This window comes from Ascaphus truei, chromosome 2, assembly GCF_040206685.1.
Source record: "Ascaphus truei isolate aAscTru1 chromosome 2, aAscTru1.hap1, whole genome shotgun sequence".
NCBI lineage: Eukaryota > Metazoa > Chordata > Amphibia > Anura > Ascaphidae > Ascaphus > Ascaphus truei.
The window spans coordinates 339,720,269-339,740,066 of record NC_134484.1 but is presented as its reverse complement, the minus strand read 5'-3'; the positions used below and the strand labels follow the sequence as shown (position 1 = coordinate 339,740,066).

Below are 19,798 nucleotides of genomic sequence, written 5' to 3'. Positions count from 1 at the left end.
GAGAGTTTTCAAATAGCATTTGAGGGTGTAGCAGTTTATTGTATTATTTAGGAACAATACACAGCTCATAATATACATTTTGGAAGGGAACTGCTGCTTAATTGGAAAACAAGTTTGTGTAGAGTCCACAAAATATTTATCATGTGCACACGTTTCAATACAAAAACCAGTGGCTGCAAAAACTCCCCACTTTTGAGCAGACAGTATGGTGCCTATACGGGAAGGAAGAGATGTCGCACATCAAATGCGTCCCTTGAGAACGTCCATCACCATGGGACTGCAACGCTGGGAAATAAAAGGCCTTCTCAGAGTTTGGTGTGCTACATATCCTTCATGTATCCAAGACATAGCTTCACATTTTTGTCAATTGATATTACCATGAGCAAAAAAGTAAGGCAATAATGGACAACGGATGGTGAAAGAGACAACAAGCTCCTTTGCATGCAAATGCAGCAGCATCAGGTAGTTGCAATAGTATTTTGGGACCAAGGCTAAATTTTTAAAGCTTCCAATGACTGAGCTCAAGATCAGTTCCAACGCTAACACCACCCTAACCCCTGTCACTAGTTTTAAATACCCAGACATATGGCTATACTCCCATTTAACATTTGGGATGCACATTGATACCCTGACAGCCAAACTTGGTGTACTTTACAGGAACAAACCCTCCTTAAGTCTGCTGGTCAGAAAGCGTATCGCACAGCAGATGCGAATGCCGATTATCGACAATGGAGACAAAGTATACTGCTTGGCACCCCAAACCCACCTTAGCAAACGTGACATCCTCTACAATTCAATATGCCATTTTGTTCTCCAATGCAACTACAACACACATCACTGCGATATGCTCAAAGAACTAGATTGGTCATCACTAGAGTCTAGGCGCAAAGTTCACCTTTCCTGTCTTACCTTTAAATTCTTCATGGGCAAGCTACCCAGCTATCTGAACAAGCTCCTCACCCCTACCACTTGCAGCACTTATCATCTGAGATCAGACTCCAAAAGACTGTTCATGGTCCCAAGGCTCAACAAAGTATCCGGACGTTCCTCCTTCTCCTACCATGCACCCCAAAACTGGAACAACCTACCAGAGACTCTCACATCCACCACCAGTTTAAGTTCTTTCAAAACCAAAGCCGTCTCACATTTTAATCTGTAACTCTTACATAAGCCTATAATATATATTATCTCTAACTGTGCATGCAATGTCTTGTATATAATGTATAACCCTGCTCACTTATGCAACTATGTATTTGTAACCATGTATGTCATCTTAACTCTATGCCCAGGACATACTTGAAAACGAGAGGTAACTCTCAATGTATTACTTCCTGGATAAAACATTTTCTAAATAAAATAAAGGCGTGTCAAATTACCAACGACATTGGTAGTGACGGAGACAAGTTAATGGTACATGCACCGGGGACATCTGGAAGAGCAGATTATGATCAGTAACCAGCCAAAGGTGCAATACAGGATACTCCGTCCACATACAATCCTCCTGAGATAGCGCCTTTAATTATCTAGATACTTCAGGGATTTACAGTTTTGCAGCCTAGTAATTAAATGCAATAAGATCGGAAAATTGCAATTCCCCATCTCTACCTACTCCCCCCCCACCCCCCCCAAAACCACAAATTAAGTTATAACAGGATAGAAATAACCCACAACATTTGAGTTTTGACCTGTTTATTTCTCTGGCATCAGATGTTGCCACGGTAACCTCCGTTGCCCTTATGAGTATGTATTAGCAGCAGACATTTTAACTTCCCATGGAGAAAAATTTTGAGCAACTTATATCTCTGGAGTTTAGTTGCAGAATTGAAAAAAAAAATAGTGGGTAAAAAAAAAAGGCAAAACTTTTATGGTGAGTAGAGCAGATTGTTGCTATAAAAAAAAAAGCTGTAGAAAAGAAATAAAATACAAATTCTGAATGCATGTGCTTTGATTTTGTTGACTCAAAAATTACATCAAAGAGATTCTCATTAAAAAAAAACATTACTTCAATTAAATTGTGACCTAATGCACTCTAAAAATAAGTCAAAATATGTATTGCTTGTTCCTCACATTTCTAATTGAAGTGTTTTTTTCTCTGCTAGTGCCTTTGGGCTTTGTCACTCATCATATGTAGTGAGACTTCAGGAATCACGGAAATTTGACAAGAGCATAAGCAGCAGCAGCGCACACGGTCAGCCCATTTCTTGACTCTGCTACACTCACCCATAGGATTTATTTGCATCTATCTGAAGTATTTTTCTCAATTATTTGAAGGTATTTTGGCTCTGTAAAAATGTCTCTTTTGAAAGTCTGCCCTGTACATTACCATTTAAAGCAGCACTCCGTGTTCATTTTCTCTTTCTCCCTAGGTTAAGCAAAGGATCTCAGTGGGGAGAACGGTGTTAATTTCAGCCCTGGGAGATATATACCTCCGTAGGTGTAGCTGGGGCAATAGGAAGACACAAGGGATGACGTTGCGCCTTCATATTGGCTCGCATTATGCGGGACTTTTAAACTGCCATGGTGATCGCACAGACGGGGCTCCTACCGGCAGCACTTAGTATCTCGGGAAACAGGGGGCCCCCAGAGCTGAAATTAACGGGGTTCAGCTCCGGAGACTCTCTGATTCAACCCTATTAAGGAAGGAAGAAAATAAATACCTAATTTGTATGTCGGCAAAAGCAAAACATTGCAATCCAATGTGCCTATACTCTGGCACTTGCATAAAAGTTGTTGAATAGGGATGATCATCTTAACAAACAGATCATATTGGGATCCTAAGCAGGTCCTTGTCATTTAGGATGGCAATATTGCTGGCATTTTCCCCAATTTTGAGCAAACAACCCTTTCAAAAACTGTGGCGCTGGCAAGTTCATCTCAAGTGCAAAATAATTCCCAGAAACAATAAGGGCGATATTGAGGTGTTTTTTTATTAGCAATCCCATTCTTTTTTTAAATTCTGCAGTTGAAGTCTGGAGGTCCTCGTTGCTGAAAACAACCTGTCTCCCTGGGAAGTTAAAATGGCTGTTGCATTACTGCTGGTGGGCGTGGAGCGCACCAACTGTTACACTTGAAGCAGCACACTCAGGGTCACTAAATGTTTCTTATAACCCAAAGCCGATAAGTGCATCAAATTCACTGTTCTAGGAAACCGGAGACAATTAGACTGATTGAAAATCTCTTTCATGTACAGTTTCTCCCCACTTAATGGTCTCTAAGGCTTTCCACAGTGAGAGGCCCACAATATACTGTATTATTTGACACAACTGGCGAGAGCCTCTTTAGTGAACTCCTGTATCTGTGGAGAGGGTCATAGTGTGGCGTCTAGGGACAGACAGGCAGAAATTGAACCGTGATCACTACACAAATGTCCTCATCTTCACTTTTTTTTTTTTTTTTAAAACACGCATTTCAGCAGGAAATTTGTCATCAATGTGTCTAAATATGTATTAGGAGATTAAGGCCCTCAGGACAAGTTCAGAAGAAACAGATTAAATTAGATTTTCCCCATTAAATATCCAGCAAGATAAAATGAGACCGATGCGCCAGGCAGGGACCTTCCTATTTTACTGTAGCAGGTGTGTCATGTAAATCTCTCTCTCAGATAAAGGACTCAGTCACTCACACAGACATTACCATTTTAATTTCCTAAGTGACGGTACATTAATCTATTTAAGATCCTCATTTAAAAAAAAAAGTTTTATGCTGGACATAAATCACCCATTACCTTACAATTTTACCTGGGTAAATTAACCGTTTTCTTTGGGGTATTCTGAGTTTTGTGCATATCGGCTAATTATGTTTACCGGTTTGTTTGTAAAGTGATATGGATGCCGTCATTAGTCAAAGAACAAAACCGAGAACAATGTATCTGCATATTTGAGGCTTGACAAACAGTATTAACCCCCCGAGGACGTAGTTACGACGCCATGGCGTCCGGCACTCCGGAGGCTTCATGACGTAGTAGCCACGTTCTAATCCTGTGGCTCGGTTTAGTAGGGGAGGTCGCATTCTAATGCGATCAGGAAGTGGAACGGAAGAGAAGGACAACCCCTCTTCCCTTAGACACAAAGCGATCACGTGACCGTGAGCGCTGGAGGGGCCGTCTGGGTCCTCAGGTGGGGGATGACATATTGGCTCAGAGGGATCCTCCCTTCCCCTCCCGCCCCCAGCCAAGGGAAGCTAGAAAACGTGGGCTTTCTATATTAAGTCATAAAACAGGCAATTCAAGTGGCACTTCAAAAAAGAAAAATATATACGTTTTTGTTTTAATATATGCAGCCTTTGATTACCGTTATTGACAACTAATTGCCTAAGCTGCCGATCGATTGGTTCTCCCGTGATCGATCAGCAAAGATCCTGCTTCTCAGGGTTCACTAAATGGCTGCCTTTCAGAATCAATCCTTCAGTCAGTGTGACTCAGCAGCTACAATGTATTTTTATATCACTACGGTAACATTATCTATTGTTACAGTTTGCAGCTCAAAGTGCTGGGAATATTGGCAACAAAATTATCCCAAACAGGAAAAAGTGTTACAAAGACCTTGCACAGTTGGGGAAATGGGCTAAAGTCGGCTACAGAAATCAAAGGATGCTCAGCATATTAACTTTTAATGTAATTTTTAATATCGAATACTACACAACGGATTTATTAAAAAAATTTTTTAATTAAAATAAAAGACATGTTGGATATTGCATGAATGGCTCCTTATAAACATCTTCCTAGTGACAAATATATGCTTTTCTCTCAGCAATAATAATAACAAAAAATTCATCCGTTTATATGAGACTGTTATAATAACTATAACTCAAGTGTTTTTCGGACTATCGCCGAGTACTGATAACTGTATCTTTCCAGTTAAAATATTTTAAAGTTATTTTTTTTTTAATTGGCTGAGTGCAATTACTGCAAAAAGTTTGCAAAACAATCATTAAAATTGTGTTTGTCTTTCCTCCCCCCCCACATTTCTCCTGGGAAATATCATAGTTAGAATTTAGTTATCAGCCAACTGTATATTTCCTTTGAGAACACATTTTGAATAATCTAACCCAGGGGAGCGCAAACTTTTACTGCTGTGCCCCCGTCTGGCCTGCTCCGGAGCTCGCGCCCACCTCCTACCACCTGGCAGCTGCGTCAAATGACGCTCCGGGGCCATGTGACGTCACGACCCTGCAGCGTCATTTGACGCCGCATTGCCATGGAGACGCGTCAGTGTCTGAACCCAGGTAAGTTTTATTGTTGCAGAGGCCTCACGCGATCCCTGGGCATTTAATTTAAATGCCTTGGGGAAGAGCGCAGGACCTCCGTAACCGCCAACGCCCCCCCCCCCCCCAGTTTGCGCACCCGATTTAACCACTGAGCCTCTGTCTTCAAGAAAAATGGTCATTATGAGAATCACAGGTGCAAGTGACGATAAAAGTTACATTTTGCCCTTCCTATCTTTAGTATGAAACACTTTCAATAATATCGTTGATAATTATGGGCTTGATGCCAAGAAAGTTATCGGTCTTCTTTCTGAGGAATATTACTCACACCCTAGAAAAGTTCACCCCTATGTTTTTTTCAAGAGGCCTCGAATATAGTAGGCGCACGTACGTCGGAGCGCATGGCGTCACGCACACCTTCTGTAGAGGCAATCCTTGGCCTGTGGGGGAGGCGTGACGGGGAGGCGTGCCCATGATGTCACATGAGCTGCGCGCCCTAATTGGCTGAGCCGTGACAAAATCGATCGCGCCGTCAACGTCCCTCTCAGTCGCGCAAATGCACTACAATGTGCTACTGGGCTCTTGCAGCAAAGTAAAGGCTACTGCAGCACTCAAACCATCTAATACTTAGTTTATTCATGTTACAGCTTACAATACACTGTAGAATTTTACAGTCCCATGGAATCTCTGCCATAAATACTTTGTGCATTCACATAGCACCAACAATGTATGCAGTGCGTCATAGAATTATAATAGACAGTGCAGGGAGATAAAATACAAAGTTGCATACTGTTGTTTGTGTGTGTTAAACAATATAGAAATTGGGGAACCCCTGGCCTTCAGAGCTTCTCATTTAAATGGAATAATGGGAGACTTGAACATTGCAATACAATAGGATCAAGTGCAGTATAGAACATCAGGAAAGGCTCAGTATGTACACCTTAGAGCAGGGATGCTCAATGTCTCCTTCATGTGCCCCCGTCTCCTTGGCTTGCGCCCCCCTCCCCCCGCACGACTCCAGCATCAAATGACGTCGCTGGGTCATGTGACATCAAGTTGCCATGCCAACGTGACCCGCGGGTTGCCATGGAGACGTGTCGCTGGAAGGCACGGCAAGAAAAAAGTTAGAGGCCTCGCGTGATCCTCAGCATTTATTTTAAATGCCTTCAGGGAAGCACGGGGCCTCTGTAACAGCCGCACACCCCCCAGAAAATCCCACGCCCCCACTTTACGCACCCCTGCCTTTGAGCATTGGCAGCCCTCTAGGGCTTCAATTGTGGCCCCAGCAGCTGACTGCCGCAGTGCAGAGGGAGTGGAGATGTTGCTGGCGTGGATCATAGCTTCTCCCTGTTCCTTCAGCCGCATAATGACTATTGCCCCGCTCTGCTCCTATGCTAATCACTAGTTCCCGGTATAAGATGATGAGCACGCCTGGAACAGGACTCACCAGAACACGGGCATGAAGCAGCTGACTGGAGGGGGTAAGGAAAAGCTCCTACCCACAGCTGCAATTTGTACATGGCTGTGCACTAATTATATTATGTGTGTGCGGCCCTTGAAGCAGATCATGTTGCCTACCACTCTCTTAGAGCAGGGGTGCGCAAAGTTTTGACCCTGCGCCCTCCCTGCCTTCTCACCTCCCGGCTCGCCCTCCCCCCCCCGCCATGGCAATGTGTCGTCACATGACCCTGCAGCATCATTTGACGCCAGTTACCATAGCGATGTGTCGCCGATCAGGTAGGAGAAGCTGCAGAGGCCCCCCCCTCTAAAAGGCAGGGAGTAGACAGCCAGTTTGCCACTTATGCTCATAAGGATTAAAAGTGTAGGTGGGAGACATTGATAAAGTACAATAGAGAGGCACCTCAAGATCATATGAATAATAGACAGGATGATGCAAGAATTCATAAAGGAGTTGGTTGTAACATGTAGACGATACAGTTGCCTGTAATTGGTTTGCTGTTATCTAGAGTCCTAAACTCGCCAGGAAAAAAAAAAGCTCAAGAGACTACAGATGGGCTGTTCTATCGTTTTGCAGAAAGGTTACTCCGTGGGGCTTACTTAGAAATCAGTGTATTGGATTGAAGTTATGTAGAGGTTCATTACATCCCTTTTTTGTCTTCGTGCTGTTAATTTCTCTTATATAAAGCAATTATGGGGCAACAGTGTATGCTTAATGCACATAGTGGTAAACACACATTAGGCTCGGTCTCTGCACATACTACACACGCATGTCCTGCGCTTCTCCCTACATTCTATGATGTTCACATTTTAAAAACTGGATGGGTTAAAAAAAAAAAAACACACACACAACAGCAGCCTATGTCAGTTAAAAGTGAGAAAAAAAAAGAGATCTTTGTATCGACACTTATTTATTTTACTTTCCGTGCTTGTTTTGTGCATTTACATGGCAGTTGTCAGTTTGGAAAAGGGCACAGAGTGTTAAAGTCTCTGGAAAAATACAAACGCGCTCGCTCATACCTTTCTTTTTCTAAGATGTTAGGCTGGGCGCATTTTCCGAATGCGCAGCATGTGTTCCCTAGATAAGTAGGGTCTTCCTTTTTTTGCGCCCAACTGTACCGCTTCTTCTTGAAAGAGCTGAAATTGGTACAGTTCCCCCTGTAACACATTTTGGAGTGGCATTCGGGTGAAAGCGGTCAGCCACGTAACAGTTTTAGTGGTTATTGAATGATTTCTGATCAGGATTTTCAATGGACAGCCCTACAAAGGGCCTTCATGCGGCCTTTTTACGCCGCTTTTGCTTGTTGTTTAGGCCGTCAAATGCAGTTTCACACCTAACTCACTTGCAATTTAAGGCGATGTAATCGTATGTGGCACAGGTTTTACAAATGCTTGCAAAATGTTGAAATATAGTAATATTCAAGTCTTTACAGTATTCCCAAGAGTAAAGAGCAATAGATAAAGTGCTCTTTACTCTTTTGTTGGGTGTTTTTATCAACACCAAAAATAAATAAAGAACAACACACACACACACACACACACACACACTATTTCATATACTCCGGAATCAGTATCCGATCCTGCTTCACTAGCACACCATCACGGCGGGATTGAGTACGCTCTCGCCGGCTGCAGCAGTGAAGGACAGTAGCAGGTCAGTCAGCATTCGGCTGCATGGCGAGTGCGAGGTGCAGGGGGGGAAAGGGAGAGCGGGTAGGACTCGGTGCACATGGCAGTGAGCGAGCTGGCGTCACAGTGTGATGCGAGTGTGTTACACAAAGATATACTGTGACACAGAGCAGTCGAAGGAGTAGCTTGCACACCTCCCTCACAGTCCAAAACACTGGCTACTAAATATTGTCTGACTCCTAAGTATTTTATATTGTTGTAAACCACAGGATAAGATACAAGGTGACAGCAAGTAAAAATCTAAGTATCTCACATGCCCTACCAATGGAAATGCATATAGAAGCAGCGATCCAACCTGAAAATAACCTTCCTTCCTCTAACCAAAGTTATCTGCTCTCTATGAACCAAGGACGCAGGCTGCACACACTGCAGGAACCTGTACCCGTCAGCATTTTGTATCCTCCAGAGTAACAATGGTGAACATGCCCGATCTCAATTATCTCATGAAATATGTCTCAACCCCTTTCCTGTGTAAGAGATTCCATAAAAAAACGCAATCAGGTCAAACTATTACAAGGCCACAGTATCGGGGTACTTTGTAAGGAACTACATTTTTTTTGTTTATTCAAGTACAAAACAACTGCAAACTATTAAAAATAGTAGACAAAACAACAAAAAAACAACAGAACGGAAAGACTAGAAGCTACAGACCTTTTAAAGCACCAAAATCAGTTCTGTAGTATTAGATAGTGACAGTTTTTTGTTGTTGTTTTTATTCAATTCTTAATGCCATTTTTTAATGAGTTTTAAAGCATCCTTTGATTTCTATAGCAGGCTTAAGCACACCACCCCAGCAGTGCAAGATTTTTGCAACACTTTCCTGTTTGGGATAATTTGTTGCCAATGTTTCCAGCAGTTTGAGCTGCAAACTGTAACAATAGATAATGTTACCTTAGTAATATAAGGATACATGGTAGCTGCTGAGTTACATTGACTGAATCAGCCATTATGTTAGGCACACAATCAGGATTGTTACAGATTTATAACAGAAGCACCAAACGATCCCCAGCTCAGGAAAGAATGTAGAATTATATATTGTCCCATATACAAAACAAACAGAGATCCCAGCACTCAGGAAGAGAGAAATATCCACCGGAATATGTCAAAGATAAATATTTGACTGATTATCAAAGGTGAAATGTGTGTGTGTGTGTATAGGGCCGCCAACAAGGGGGGGTGGGGGAAGACAGTCAGGACTGCTGTCCTGGGCCCGTCCAGGCAAGGGGCCTGGCCTCCCTGCAGTTCTCTCTGTGGCTATCTGGAGCCATCCCCATTTGTCCCTCCTTGACTGCAGGACTGAAAGGCACTTCCCTCGTCACCGCTCATCTGTCCCTCCCCTCACCCTTTGCCTGGCACCGCGGGACTGCAGGACTCTCCTATGTACTTCCCATGCTGCTCCAGCAGGCCCATTCAAGGGCCCCAGGTAAGCCCACATGCCCCCCTTATACCACCCTCCCAGGCCCCTTACCCCCAGTGTGTGTAGGGGGGCTTATAGTGTGTGTGTGTGTGTGTGTGTGTGTGTGTGTGTGTGTGTGTGTGTGTGTGTGTGTAGGGGGGCTTATAGTATGTGTGTGGGCGTGTGTAGGGGGGCTTATATTGTGAGTGGGTGTAGGTAGGGGGGCTTATATTGTGTGTGTATTTGCAGGGGGGCTTAGTGTGTGTGTGTCATAATATTGCGGGGACGGAAAGTGGGAGTGAGGTGGTGTGTGAGAAGGTGGGGAGTCTAAGAGAAACCGAAATGAAGATAAAACATCTCGGCATGAAGCTACCATGCACGAACATCTTGTTGGAGTGCAATTCATAAAGAAAGAAAAACACAAAGTGAAAGTGGCTTTTACGTGACTACGGCCAACAATGGCCACAGGTCGATCTACCAACTGGTTTAGGAAAACAACAGTGGACATTGCTCACACTACTGATTGCTGACCTCAGTCTGGATTGTGAGCTAGTCATTTATACAAGTAGTGACGTTATTCCTTTCCCCAGATAGTGGTTTAAGCCATTTCTGAAGCAAAGGAGGGGCAAACGTCCATATAGATGTGTAACTGTGGCTCAGTATTAAGTGGTCTGTTAGCTGTCCTGGTGGAGTCTGGCCCATGGAAACCGCATCCAGCCTGGGAGGGGTTGATGGTTGGTAGTTAGCTATACACAAAGAGCACCCTTGCTCAGCTTTGTCTTGAACATAAGTGTGAGTTGTAGTAAGGTGCACAAAAGGGGAGGTTAACTATTGGTCATGAATAGAAAGAAAAGAAATCCCTATGCAGAATGCGGCACTTGACTCCCAAATAATAGATATGTAAACTGTGTGACACATTAGAACTTCCCTTTTATTGCATCATAATGTCAAATCATATTTATAGTGATTGCTAATGATGCCGTGACTAAACAGAAAACGTGAGGGCAAAGATGGGGGGACGGGGGAAGACTACTGTATATGGGTACCCCAAGAAATTCCCTCGCCCCTGAATTATCTCAGTAAAAGTATTGCAGCGATTGATTTGCAAGCCATCACAACTGGCTTTAAAGATGTCCATTCAGGAAGGTCAGGCGGGGCTACTCGTCCATAGGTAAAAAAGGGGCTTTCCTGTAAAAAAAAAAATAAGCAAATCGCTACCAAGGAGCTTATTTATTTCGGTGTGCAAAACCGCAAGACTAATAAATAGCCTTCATGGTTACAGCAGGCCAGTCTTTTAAAAATTCACAGGAGCAAAAACTAGGATAACAAACAGCACCAGGTTTGATTTCTTCTTCACTATACCCGAGTACTGTGTTTGGAACCAGGAGCCTCTGATGAATGTCAAGGAAAGCAAAAGGCTCACTAAGAACTTTGCATTCCAAAGAAAACATTCACACATGTAACACTTTTCTGTTGCTTTTTGAACCACTAAGTGGGGGGGAGAGAGGGGGACAGAGGCGAGTCAGAGTATGTGTAAACGGGGGAAGCCAGCCAGCCAGCCGGACGGACAGACGAGAGAGAGGAGAGCAAGCGGGGAAGCGAGCGGGGGACGCCGGACCGACGAGAGTAAGCGAGCGGGGGACGCCGGACCGACGAGAGTAAGCGAGCGGGGGAAGCCGGACCGACGAGAGTAAGCCGGACCGACGAGAGTAAGCCGGACCGACGAGAGTAAGCGAGCGGGGGAAGCCGGACCGACGAGAGTAAGCCGGACCGACGAGAGTAAGCGAGCGGGGGAAGCCGGACCGACGAGAGTAAGCCGGACCGACGAGAGTAAGCGAGCGGGGGAAGCCGGACCGACGAGAGTAAGCGAGCGGGGGAAGCCGGACCGACGAGAGTAAGCCGGACGGACGAGAGTAAGCGGGGGAAGCGGACAGACGAGAGTAAGCCGGACGGACGAGAGTAAGCGGGGGAAGCGGACAGACGAGAGTAAGCCGGACGGACGAGAGTAAGCGGGGGAAGCGGACAGACGAGAGTAAGCCGGACGGACGAGAGTAAGCGGGGGAAGCGGACAGACGAGAGTAAGCCGGACGGACGAGAGTAAGCGGGGGAAGCGGACAGACGAGAGTAAGCCAGACGGACGAGAGTAAGCGGGGGAAGCGGACAGACGAGAGTAAGCCGGACGGACGAGAGTAAGCGGGGGAAGCGGACAGACGAGAGTAAGCCGGACGGACGAGAGTAAGCGGGGGAAGATGGACGGACGAGAAGAAGAAGCGGGGGAAGACAGGCGGGGTGGGGAAAGAGTAAGAGGGGAAGACGGATGGGGGTAGAGAATGTGAGGGGGAAGACGGACGGGGGAGGAGTGTGTAAGTGGATTAGACGGGGGGAGAGAAACATGTAAGTGGAGAAGACGGATGGGGGGCGGTGGGGGAGAGAGTTGGGTTACCCAGAATTTCACAATATAATTGTAGGGTTCCTTAAATCAGGAAAGACAGAGGGGGAGTTCATTGGGTACCCAAAACATTATTTACATCAAATTTTCTTCTCAATATAACCAGGAAGCAGGTTGGAGACTTAATTTTAGGAAAATGTTGCTATTAAGTAAGAACAATAACAAAGTAAATATTTATTTTCGAACTGGGTTGGCTAAAAATGTATTGCTAGAGAGAATTTCTAATACAGTGAAAGTGTTGAAGGCTCCAGAGATTATTTCCAAACACATAACAAAAGGAGCAGAGTGGTGCTGTAATCTGCTGAAGCATTTCAAGCACAATTACCCCCTAATTACATTATTTGCAATAAGAAAAACTGTGCTTAAAATGTAACATATTACATTGTTCTCTTATTAGAAGAGTACAAATCCTCAGAAGGTTTTTCTCCATTCTTTGGGTCTAGGAGAAACTTGCCCCCTGAGCAACCATGAATTATAGTAATAAGTACCACAAAGTACAAAAGTACTGTGTCAGTGTACAGAAGTAATGTGCCAACTGTGTGTCAGTGGATCTTCATATAGGTATTAGTGGATGCCTGTGTCAGAGCTGGGAAAGCCACCTTTCTTCTGATACATACGGGTCAAAAAAATGAGGATATATTCATATAGCCTAATAAGAGTCATAAAACAGCTTTGTATATTCATACAGATTAATACCCCCTGCTATCCACAAAGGAAATGAAACATGCTTCGCTCTCCACCACCAAAGCCTTATAGAAAAACACAAAAACTTGAAACTTAAAATGAGTCTGAACACACAGGCGCGATAAGGCCATGATCCAGTATATCCATGTCAAACTATGTGATATTTGTGCCTTGCTCTCCAAAACAGAAGGACCCATTTTCCACCCATTGTTGGAGCTTAACACGATGGGAGTCAAAGGGTACTAGAAAATAGATTTGGCAGAGGTCTTCAATACATTTTAGACAACTGTGAAAATTTTAGGTCGTTGTGAAAGATATGTACTATTTCTCAATATTGCTTTACACTGCAGAACATTACATCTTAGAGGCAGGGTGGTTTTCAACATGCTTTTAATGACTTGTGGAACAGTTATAATAGAAGTCTAAAGGAAATCCCCAGAAGAATGAAGATTAAAAAAAAAGGGACAGCCCCTAGAAAGGAAGGGGGAGGGAGTTACTTCTAACACACTCTACTGAGTGTAATGGCAATGACATGTCATGGGTGTCATCCATTAAAAAAGGCCACAAGCCACTTTCAGCAGAAACTTTCCAAGTGATCGTAATCTCATTTTTTTTTACACGCCTACTCTAGAAATCAGTACCTGTGGTAACTATGGAACAGCAGCTCTGTATTGTGGAGATTGATGATGAGCTTAATAGGAACAGCCCAGAAGTGGCAACAAGGCCAACCTAGCTTTAATAGGCTATGTAATAATAGGCATAGCAGGCCACGGTTTTCAGGCGTGCCTTTTGAGACTCCTTGTCACCCACATTTAAGGAATAGAATACAGGTAGTCCTCGTTATCCAACATTTCCCTTTACAATGAATGGCATATCCAACGCTTTTCAATGCAACCCTAAGGGCCGTTTTTCGACGCCTGAATGCGTTATCCAACGCTCACCGCCACTGATTAACATGAGACTCACTTTACAACGGTTTCACTATCCAGCGCTACTTCCAGAACGGATTCCGTTGGATAACCAAGGACTGCCGGTATAAAGGTAGTAGCAAGCACCATGCTGGGTAAGTGTCAACTTGATGTGTTTGTAAATGCATCAGTAAAAACATCTGACTTTCATGTTTAATTCCCATGACAAAAGTTTTATCCATTACATATTTTAGTATGTGCAGTTACACAGGCTAGATAACCTTTCCAATACAACACAGATGTAACAAATTGCTGCTCCAAAGAGCCTACAATTTAATATGTTGGGCTGGATGTATTGACTGAGAAAGTAACTTGCCAAAGCTCTTCCAGAGTAAGCAACAGGTCTACAGCCAAGGTCACAGACTGCATAGAACTGTGCCTTAAAACTCAAGGCTAATCGAGTCTGGGGAAAAAAAAAAGAGTTTCCAATGAGCGGATAGACACCAGTTTAACAGTGCCATGGGAAATACCAGATGCAATTACTTCCTTCTAGGAAGGTAACGTTTCTAAGGCCTGGGACATAGTAGCACAAACCCTGCTGAGCCGCGCTGAGCAGATGAACTCACCCCCTTCATCTGCAATCAATGCAGCTTTAGTATCCCGTTACGCACGCGTGCGGAGGCTCAGCAAATTGAAGGAGACAGACAGATTTAAAATGTCGGCGCTGAGGGGAGCGGAGTAGCGGTCACGTGACCACAACCATCCAACGGGAACGAGGGACTAGCCCCGCCTCGCCTACGCCCCGCCCCCAAAGTGCGCTCACTGCCAGGATGGAAAAAAGCACCAGCTTGAGCAGGCGAGGCAGAGCAGGAGCACGGCTCAGCGTGGCCCGAGGCACCATGCCCGCGCCCTAAAAGACTGAAGTACACAGGGTGGAAAATTCCCACAATCAAGTGGAGGGTCTCTGCACTTTTACAGTCATCAGCCTATTCTAGTACCTACTTAGTGAACACATTGAGAAGAAAATTGTGACTTTTCTATTCAATAGAACAAAATCATGAGAATGTATTTGCATTTGCCTACTGTTTCTAATTAATAGACAGAAGTACTTTATTATATTTATTGAACACAAAATGCTCCTCCAACATACAATCTCTGGCCTCTGCACACTGTGTAACATTGTATGTCAATATTTTATTGCTATTTACTTGAGTCAAGGCAAGCCATTTTTCAATCCAATTACAGCCCCAAGGGAAATTCTATGGTAGTTGCCTGCACAGAGGTTAAATAATCACGATGCACCTAAAATTTACAATCCCACATGGGCAATTAGATTGGCAAATCATGAGGGCTAGGGCTCTATGGGTTATTGGAAAAACATGTGCATTTCATACCCTGCTTGTGACACTACAAACTGTAGTGTAGTATGCTTATTGGCATACGAGGGGGCAGTATTGGTGGTCCTCTGACTAGCTTGGGTAACGCTGATCCAAATTACAAGGATAAAACTGTGCCAGTACTGGATTTTCAGCCTCATTTTCTATAAAGCCGAATACACTGGAAGAAATGAACCCAGTATTGACAACCTTCCAATGTAATTTTTTTTTTCAACAAAAGTTTTTATTAAGCACTTGATACATGCATATAACAATCTTTCAACCCATTGTCTGGGAAATCAGTATCCACAGCACTCGATTTAGGTAACATCTACAATAACTGTACAGACTGGGGAGAAGAACAGACATACCGACTTACAACAAGAGAGGGGGAGGGAGGGGGGGGGTCTGCAGGTTCTCTTTCAAGGAGTCTATACCACTGGTCCTACCTATGGGGGATCTGCGCGGGTGTGTATTTGCTTCTTTAGCCCATGCTCCGGCTCATTTGTAGTCGGCTGTACCGGTCTTGTGCTACCTATTGTCAGTTCTGGTCCATCCAAGGAGAATGCATTTCTTATTATCAAAGCAATATAGTAGTGGCATCTATCCCTGGGATATCTGTTTGGGCCAGCCATTGAGGAAGTTTGTGCCGGTGTCATTTACCATGCTCGTCAGCTGTTTCATCCGGCAAACGTACCAGATTCGGTTCCGAATTTTTGGGATGTTGGGTACTTCTGGTTCCAATGTAATTTAAAGCCATTTAGTCACTATATCAACCACTTGTATAGATATATGGTGTGTCCCTTTTAATTGTACCAAACGCAAGCTACACATAGTTGGGAAACTAAAAAGCAGTGTATTATCAATCTAGCTAATGGATGTATAGGGTGATTGCAGGGTGTTTGTTATCCTTCCGATCTTGTACTGAACAATACAACATCTAACACAGGGCTCTGAAAAATATGCTTGTGAATCAGAACCTGGCAACTGTTTTGGGATAACCAACCAACATCCCGTTTGATATACTACCGTAATAGATTCAAACATGACTGCCAAATTAATTATGTGTAACCATTGGATTAGCTAAAGACCACACACACTGCAATTATTCTTTTGTTTAAACAGTCGTAAAAGGATACCCCACAACAATGCTTCCTGCCCCTTATTAGCAGCTCACTGTCACCACCAGGTCACTTATACTTTATAAATAAGTACGGACTTTTGCTGGCTAACTGGAGTCACCCATCACTTGTACAGTACTGTACTTATCAAACCAGTTAACTTGTATTGGAATAACTAATAAGCAAACATCCTTAAATGTGTTTTTTTACATATGAACAGAATATTGGTTAGTTATCAACATAACGTAATTTTGATGCAGAGGATAGGGATAAAAGCATCTGAACATAGCATCCAACTTGTATTTTATTGCTTGATACAAAGTGTTCCTCCACTAATCTGCCCCATGCTCAGCAGACACCTTTCATGTTTGTTTTGTGGTTTATATAGTTATGATTCCCATTTACATACTAAAATTAAGAAGCTGGGATTTTAGACTCTTGGATGGTCCCTTTCAAACTCATGGTTGAGTAGAGAAGCGCTCTGTTCTTGACCGCTGCGGTTAGTTATGTAATGTATTGCTCATCTCCCCATGTTACTGTAGAGTACTTTATACATTGTTACAACCCTCTGATCTGCCCTTTACACACTGCCCGCAATCCCTCCCATCAATCACAGAGTTATTTTGTGTGCTGCCACTCACACCCATTTCCCCCTGTAATTTAACACACATTATGGATGGCTGGATGCAGACACTAATGTGTCCTTTATATCCTTGTATTTACCTCCTTCACCTTTATGATGTCAATCACCTGCAGTTGATAGACATACCATGCAGTGTCTCTCCATCCGATCAATTTAGATGAGAATATATATATATATATATATATATATATATATATAGCGAACCCCCTGACCTACCCCCTTTCGGTTTATAGATATTTATGTAATGTATCACCTCGCTCATGCACTCTACTTGGTAATTTATCACTCTTTAGAGACAAGACAGCATATTTGCAATGTGCCTCCTCCACAGTAATATAGGATGCTGTCCATTTCCTCCACTACCCGTGTAAATTGAGTGTCCTTCATAGACAGACACTTTAGTTGGCTCTCTATGCCAAGATATTTACACTTTACTACTTCCTGCACTAAATGCTCTTAGACAAGATACGCATGATCTGATCACTCCTATTGTACCCATAACACCAAAATCAATCATTGTAATATAGAGTGTGTACGGTTCATGGCCATGTTATTAGACCAAACTTTACATATAGTTAAACCCTGTAAACTGCCACAATAACAAAGGCTTCACCCTCTCTGCCCCAATGTAAATCCATCTGCAGTTTAGTTACAGCTTCTCTCAATCACCCTCCCTTCATACAGTTACACCTACTGATCTGACCTAAACCAACTACTCACCCCTTAAACCCCAACAAGTGCCATTATGTCCCCCACGTCCACCCTTTTCACTTTGCGTTACTTCACGTGTTAGATATTTTCTCTAGATTTAGGTGTTGTACTTTATGTATAGTATCACCCTCTTACCTGACCCCTATTACTGACACTCCCCCCCGTCTCCACGTCTCCACGTCTGCTACCAACTCCATATGCACTTGAGCCCCCGACTGCTCTTGTAACAAATAATAATAATATCATGTTCTTGTATAGCGCTGCTAGTTTTACGTAGCGCTTTACAGAGACATTTTGCAGGCACAGGTCCCTGTCCCGTGGAGCTTACAATCTATGTATTTGGTGCCTGAGGCACAGGTAGATAAAGTGACTTGCCCAAGGTCACAAGGAGCTGACACCAGGAATTGGACCAGGTTCCCCTGCTTCACACTCCGTGCCCCTCAGTATCTTTACTCACTTTTACCCGTGTCTCTAATTCTCCCAACATACCACTTAGATTGTAAGCTCTTTGGCACAGGGTCTCCTTTTTGCCCACCTGTTGCACTTATTCCCATTGTTTGCCATGTATGTACCTTCTATTGCAATGCGCTGCGGACATTGCTGGCGCTACACAAATAAAATTACACACACATGTGTTGCACGACTACACATATCATTAAACTTCTAACCCGCACCTTAGAGCCGGATATTGACACCATAGTGAATGGAATAGTTTTAGTGGACAGTGTCCCTCTTCCCATATGAGCACACATCGCACTGTATACACAGCGTTACACCCACCTCAGCCTCCCATGTCAGCAGCCCCCTGCAGCTTATGGACAGTGTGCCTCGGAGCCCCTCCTCCCTGGCCGGGGGCGGCCCCTTTGTCCTTGTCTGCACTTACAATGGGCCATATTTATAACACAGAAAACACATTATTATGGATATAATTACCGTGTCTTGGTCTTTTCCTTCCCCCCCTTTCTCTCACTCCCGCTGCCAGTTCCCGCTCACTCACAACCGGCTCCGGGCGCTCTACTGAACCCCAACCCCCCGTCACACCCGCCCCCCCCCTCCAACTGTGACCACGCCCACAGCGGCCCCCCAGCCCATCTCCTCATTGGACGGCGAGGCGGCGCCTGCGGCTCGGCCGACCAATAGGGAGGCAGAGAGGGAAACCAAGCCGGCGCCAGCTACCCCGCTCGACCCCTAGGCGTGCACGCGGGCTCTTTGTTCTGCTTTCCTCTCTCTGTCCGTGTGCGTCGCGCGCTCTTTCGGTCGCGGATGCGTGCGCGTCGAAGCGTTTTTTTTGGGGGGTGGAAGCTCGCAAGGGTTGTTACTTTCGCGCCGTTATCAATAAAGATTTAAAAAAAAAAATAATAATACTGAACGTTTTTTATTTATGACGTCCAAGATACAAATATAATGTAACTAAAGTAACTGTAATACAGGGGTACGACGTGCCCGCTGGGCTGCAGAGATTGGGCATTGGTTACCGAACCATATCTATTCATAAAATTGTTAACCTGTGGCCATTGTAAATCGATACCCAACACATTAAAAAAACAAAAAAAAAAAACGAATGTAGCTATCGGAAGACGGAGACAAGGAGCGGGTCGGGTACTTAAACCTCGTTAGACAGCGGGTGGAGTTTCACCCACAATATCCGTGCGCATGAGGCGAAGAAGCCGTCGGTTGGAGTTTGAATTTGTCTCTTGACTGTTGAGCGCTTTTAATTGTCACTCTGTGCTCATTGGATGTGCTTGATCATGTGCCTCTCCCCCGTCACTCTCGAGGCCGTCTGTCCTCTCGTTAGCCGACAGCCGGGCTACTTACCCCTAGGAAATGGATGGGGAAGCAAATCGATTGTAACACTCTAGTTACCCCTGGGTTATATCTACATGGCAATGTGTAACTATAGATATGCCATGTTGTATATACACCCACATATAAGAGGATGCTATTGTGAACGTTGTAATACAAAAAGGAACGTCATTGTTTTAATACAAAATAAACCCAAATGGTGCCCCCTGCGCATGCTCATAGCACTGAAAATGCCCAAAGCCATAATATACCCAACGTCTCCCTTCTGATATTCAGGCCAAAAAAAAAAAAACTTTATTTTTTTCCCCAATCAATTTGTATGGCTGATAAGAAATCTCCCTTCTTATGGGAGCTTTTA

The 19,798-nt window shown here is 44.1% G+C and overlaps 1 protein-coding gene across 8 annotated transcripts in view; it reads right to left on the bottom strand.

The window, feature by feature from the left end:
* EZH2 (enhancer of zeste 2 polycomb repressive complex 2 subunit) overlaps positions 1 to 19,266 on the bottom strand; it is a 59,109-nt gene extending 39,843 nt beyond the window's left edge. For 4 of the 8 annotated variants that reach the window (XM_075586732.1, XM_075586738.1, XM_075586739.1 and 1 more), the window contains exon 1: positions 18,571 to 18,683. The gene's annotated coding sequence lies outside the window, so the exon portion shown is untranslated. Of the gene's footprint in view, positions 1 to 7,680; positions 7,702 to 18,417; positions 18,467 to 18,570; positions 18,684 to 19,246 lie in introns of those variants that run through there. The other 4 variants (XM_075586734.1, XM_075586741.1, XM_075586735.1 and 1 more) reach the window with 3 other exon arrangements.
* Between the last annotated feature and the right edge of the window lie 532 nt (positions 19,267 to 19,798).